Source organism: Phascolarctos cinereus, unplaced genomic scaffold (assembly GCF_003287225.1).
Source record: "Phascolarctos cinereus isolate Bilbo 61053 unplaced genomic scaffold, phaCin_HiC Scaffold_1;HRSCAF=81, whole genome shotgun sequence".
NCBI classification, from domain to species: domain Eukaryota; kingdom Metazoa; phylum Chordata; class Mammalia; order Diprotodontia; family Phascolarctidae; genus Phascolarctos; species Phascolarctos cinereus.
This window is the reverse complement of record NW_027555514.1, coordinates 15,483,312-15,489,311: the sequence shown is the minus strand read 5'-3', so window position 1 is coordinate 15,489,311 and position 6,000 is coordinate 15,483,312.

Genomic DNA, 6,000 nt, shown 5'->3' with positions numbered 1-6,000 from the left:
AAAAGTAGAATTGAGGAAGTGAAAGGCAATGACTCTATGAGACATCAAGAAACAAATAAAAGAATGAAAAAAATAGAAGAAAATGTGATATATCTCATTGGAAAAACAAGTGACCTGGAAAATAGATTCAGGACAAATAATTTAAGAATTATTGGGCTACCTGAAAGTCATGATTAAAAAAAAAAGAGCCTAAGGGCAGCTAGGTGGTGCAGTGGATAGAGCACTAGCCCTGGATTCAGGAGGACCTGAGGTCAAATCTGGCCTCAGACACATAACACTTACTAGCTGTGTGACCCTGGGCAAGTCACTTAACCCTGTTGCCCAACCCAAACCCCCCCCCCAAAAAAAAGCCTAGACATTATCTTTTGAGAAATTATCAAAGAAAGCTGCCCTGATATTCTAGAATCAGAGGGTAAAATAGAAATTGAAAGAATCCACCCGTCACCTCCTGAAAGAGATCCCAAAATGCAAACTCCCAGGAATATTATAGCTAGATTCTAGACCTCCTACATCAAGGAAAAAATACCACAAGCTGCCAAAGAGAAACAGTTCAAATATAGTGGAGCCACAGTCAGGATAACACAAGATTTAGCAGCTTCTACATTAAAGTATTGAAGGGCTTGGAATATGATTTTCTGGAGGGTGAAAGAACTAGGATTACAATCAAGAATCACCTACCCAGCAAAACTGAGTATAATGCTTCAGGGGGAAAAATGGACATGCAATGAAATAGAGGACTTTGAAGCATTCCTGATGAAAAGATGAGAGCTGAATAGAAATTTTGACTTTCAAATAGAAGGTGCAAAAGAAGCATAGAAAGGTAAACAGGAAAGAGAAATTATAAAGAATTTCATAAGGTTAAGCTGTTTATATTCTTACATTGGGAAAATGATATTTATTACTCCTAAAAACTTTCTCATTAGAGCAGTTAGAAGGAGTATATATAGACAGAAAGCAGAGGTGTGAGTTGAATATGATGGTATGATTATCTAAAAAAAATAAAGTTAAGGGATGAGAAAGAAGAATGCACTGGAAGAAGGAGAAAGGGAGAGGTAGAATGGGATAAATTATCTGACATAAAAGAGGCTTGAAAGAGGTTTTACAGTGGAGGGGGAAATGTGAGAAGCAGGGAGAGGAGCACATGAACCTTATTCTCATTGGAATTGCCTCGAAGAGGGAATAATATACATACTTAGTTGGGTGTAGAAATCTATCTTACCATACAGGAAAATAGGAAGAGGAGATAACAGAAGTGTAGGGTAGCTGATAGAAGGGAGGACAATTTGACAGAGGTAAAAGTCAGAAGCAAAACACTTTTGAGAATGGATAGGGTAAAAGGCGAGAGAGATTAGGATAAAAGGAAAATAGGCTGGAGGAAAATACATAGTAATCATTACTGTGAAAAAAAAATTTATAGTGAGCTTCTCTGATAAAGATTTAATTTCTCAAATATACAAAATGGAGTCAAATTTATAGAAATATGAGCCATTCTTCAACGGATAAATGGTCAAAGGATATGAACAGGCAGTTTTCAGACAGTGATCAAAGCTGTCTATAGTCATATGAAAAAATGCTCTAATTCACTATTGATTAGTGAAATGCAAATTAAAACAACTCTGAACCACCTTGCACCTGTCAGATTGGCTAATATGACAGAAATAGAAAATGAGAAATGTTGGAGGGGATGTGCAAAAATTAAAACACTAATGTACTATTGGTGAAGTTGTATACCAATTCGACCATTCTGGAGAGCAATTTGGAGCTAAGCCCAAAGGGCTATAAAACCATGTATACCCTCTGACCAAGCAATACCACTACTAGGTCTGTATCCCCAAAAGATAAAAAAACAAAAGGGACTTACGTTTACAAAAATATTTGTAGCAGCTTTTTAGTGGTGGCAAAGAATTGGAAATTGAGATTTCCATCAATTGGGGAATGGCTGAACAAGTTGTATGCGGTTGTGATGGAATACTATTGTGCTTTAAGAAATCATGAGCAGAGGCTCTAAGACTTCTCCAAAAGTGTCATGATGGAAAATACTATCCACATCCAGAGAAAGAACTATGGAGTTTGAAGGCAGATTGAAGCATGCTATTTGCTCTTTTTTTTCTTCTGTTTTCTTTTGTTTCTTTTTTCTTGTGGTTCTTCCTATTGGTTCTCATTCTTCTTTACAACATGACTAATGTGAAAATATGTTTAATAGCAATGTATATGTAAAGCCTATATCAGATTGCATGCTGTCTTGGGTGGGGAGGTGGAAGGTGGAGGAGAAAATTTAAGACTCAAAATCTTATGGAAATGAATGTTGAAAACTAAAAATAAATTAATTTTTAAAAAAATGATGAGCAAGATGCTCTAGAAAAACTGGAAAGACTTACATGAACTGATGCAAAGTGAAATGAGCAGAACTAGAAGAACATTGCACACAGTAACAGCAAGATTGTATGATGATCTACTACGAATAACTTAGCTATTCTCAGCAATACAATCATCCAGGACAATTTTGTGAGACTTATGATGGCCTCAGACACTTGACACTTACTAGCTGTGTGACCCTGGGCAAGTCACTTAACCCTGGTTGCCTCACACACACACACACACACACACACACACACACACACACAAGACATGATGAAAGGTGCTTTTCATTTCCAGAGAAAGAACTGGTAGAATCTGAATGCAGATCAAAGATGCTTTTTCTTTACTTTATTTTTCTTGGGGTTTTTTTTTTGTCTATGTTTTCTTTCACAGAATGACTTACGTGGAAATGTTTTTTGCACTCCTACACACCTGTAACCTATATCAGATTGCTTGCCTTCTCAATGGGAGAGGGAGGAAGAGAATTTGGAACTCAAAATTTGAAAACAATGTTGGAATTGTTTTTGCATGTAACTGAAAGAAGAAAATATTAAATAAGATTAAAACAAAATAATGTTGATGCTATAATATGAATTATTCTCCTGGTCTACTTGCTATTCATACAAGTCTTCTCAGGTTTTTTGAAACTCTCATAATTTCTTAATTATATCCATTATATCCATACATGCACATTTGTTTGGCTATTCCCCAACTGATGAACAACCCCTTAGTTTCCAGTTATTTCCTATCAAATTTCAATGAACTCTATATTGTAGAAGTGGAATTAATAGTGGCTTTCTAGAGACTCAGTTTCTTCAATTAGTGACCAAGTATTTACTCATAGCCCAATGTGAGCTCAGTTCTGTGTTAGGCACTGAGGGGAATGCAAGGGAAATTCAAGCTCTTTAAGGAACTAATACTATTGCTGGGGACTCAGGACCAGAACGTCTGAGCCAGAGAATACCACCAGACAGAATAGAATCAAAAGCTACACTTTGTGGTCTGACTTGCAGGAGGAGTTCCTGGAGAAGACTGATCATTGCGGTCTTGCATAGGCTGGGAAGGCTGCATGGAAAGAGAGGGCTGGAAGCCAAGGATTGAAGGTTAAGTCATGGGAGTGTGCTGGAGCCAACTCACGCTGGCTCATGGGAGCCAATTGTTAAATTTTCAGTGTGAGCATTTATACCTTGAAAATGGACAAATGTTACAAATCTAGGTTTGATTGTCTAATTGTCTAGAATTAAGAAAGTGATGGAGGAAATGTTAAAATGAAGTAAGATGCATGCACATCACTTCCCCCCACCCAGATTTGATTATTAAACATTTACTGGCACATCCCCGGATGAGTAGGTGGAGGAGGAGAGCCATCAAATTGAGAGAAAAAGCACAAGACAGGGAGTCAGGAATGATGTGTGGGGAAAATATTAAGGAGGAAGGCTTGAATGAAGCTGCCAGACAATTCTTGGAATAATAGAGAAAATGGAAACTGGTTAGGGAGTGAGTGGGGCTGGATCATGGTGGTCATTGGAAGCAGCCCAAGGGAGAAATGTAGACTGGGACTTGCAGGAAATAGGGAGCCCTTGCAGGGTCTTAAGTAGGGGAGTGATGTGATAAAAGCTATGCTTTAGGAAAATTCCTAATAAGTAAAATAGATTGTAAGAGGGCAAATGTGGATCAGGGAGACCAGCTGGAAGATCCTTTTACTGGAATGAACCAAGAAAGGTTTACTGATCACTGGGTGAGAGGATCACTGGGGATCCACTTAATATGTGGTCTTACACTGCACAAGTTTATTGAGTGCTAGGGTCCAGCGTCTTCTACCACTCCTATGCCCCGCCCCCCAGTTGAGGCCCCATCACCTCTCTCCTGGACTAGTGTCAGACCATCCTAATAATAATCTTCTGAGCACAGGTGGGACCATGGCATGTTCCCACTCAAGAATTTTCACCAACTCCTTAGTGCATCTGGGCTAAGATGCAGACTTCTCCAAAGCCCTTCAGAGCCTGGCTCCAGCATTGTTTTCCAGATGTATATCACATAGTTCCCATTCACACACTCTCTTTTCCTGCTCAACTGGCCTCGTTGCTTGTTACCTGAGCTCAGTATTTTGTCCCGTCTCAGTGGCACATGATTCCTACTATGCCTGGAATGCATTCCCCCTTCACCTTCATTCCTTAGCTTCTGTCGAGGTGCCACCTCCCACAGGATACCCCTAGCTAGTGCTTTCTTCTTCTTTGTTTAATATCGTATTTATTTGTCTGTTAACATGCTAGCTGTTTTTTTCCCTTTTTGGACAATGGAAAGCATACCATACCAGACCATGGGGCAGAGAGGTCAATGTGCAATGGGTTTCAGGGGTTTTAGATAGTCAGAGAGAGAAAGCAAAAGTATGGTTCAGTTAAGACTGGAGAGATTTTTAAACTCACTTGTCTCATAACGTGATGTTTCTGAATTTACGTTGTTCTTTTATCTTATGAATAAACCCTATAAATAGGACAGCAAGTCCCCCTTGAGTGTGGCAGATGGGGGAAGGCTGGAAAAAGAAAGCATACAATGGAAAGGGCATCAGGCAGGAATCCTGACTCTGCAGCTAATCGCCAGAGTGACCTGGGGCAAATCACTTCCACTCACTGGGCCTCAGTTTCTTCCTCTGTCACATGAGGGGGATGGGCTCAACAATCTCTCAGATCCCTCCTCGCCTTTGCTTCCTAGAGTCCCACCTAAAGTCCCACCCTCTCCAGGAAACCTTTCCTGCTCCCTCTTTCTTCTCATGCCTTCCCTCAGTTAATTATTTCCTATTTATTTTGTATGTAATTTGTTTGTATGTTGAGTTGTTTGCATGTTGAGTTCCTGAGGCCAAGGACTATTTTTGGCCTATTCTTTAACACAGTGCCTGGCACATAGTAAATGGCACTTATGAAATGTTTATTGACTGATGCAGTGATCCAAGCATCTAGGTCCAGTGGCTCGAGCAGATGATACACCACGGAGGTGCTTAGGAAGCCAGGGTGCAGAAGTTCTGTGAATCCAGCAAATCCAGGGGGCTCATTCATCTCCAGGACAGTGGCTAGGCACCTTGAGGAAGGGGCTTAGAGATTGCACATTTGACCATTAGAGAAAGCCAGTGGCCAAGGGTGGTTTTTTCTGGGGTGGAGCCCCAAATGGTTTAGGATCATAGGACTGAGAGCTAATCCCCCCCCCTTACTTTACCAAAGAGAAGACAGAATAAGAGACTTGTCCAAGGTCACACGGGTAGAAAGTAGCAGACCTGGGATTCAAACCTCCATCCCTATCCAGGTTCTTTAACAGACCCTGCACTTGATCTTCTTCCATGGTATCCAAAGGGGCTAGCAAGCCCTCCAGCAGAGCAGCCCACACAGAAATGAAATGGATTTTGTAGAGAGGGTTAATTAAGGCTAGAAGGAGCCTCAGCGGCCACCTACTGTGGACCCCTTATTTTACAGATGAGGCAGTAAACCAAGGCCCAGAAAGGGTAAATGATTTATCCAAGGTTACATAGGTGGCAAGTGGCAGAGCTGGGATTTGAACCTGGTTTCTCCATGTCCAGATCCAGTCCTCTTTCTACTATACTGTCACAAGAAACACTCTCAAGGAATGTCTTTCTTGCTAACAGTGCCCAGT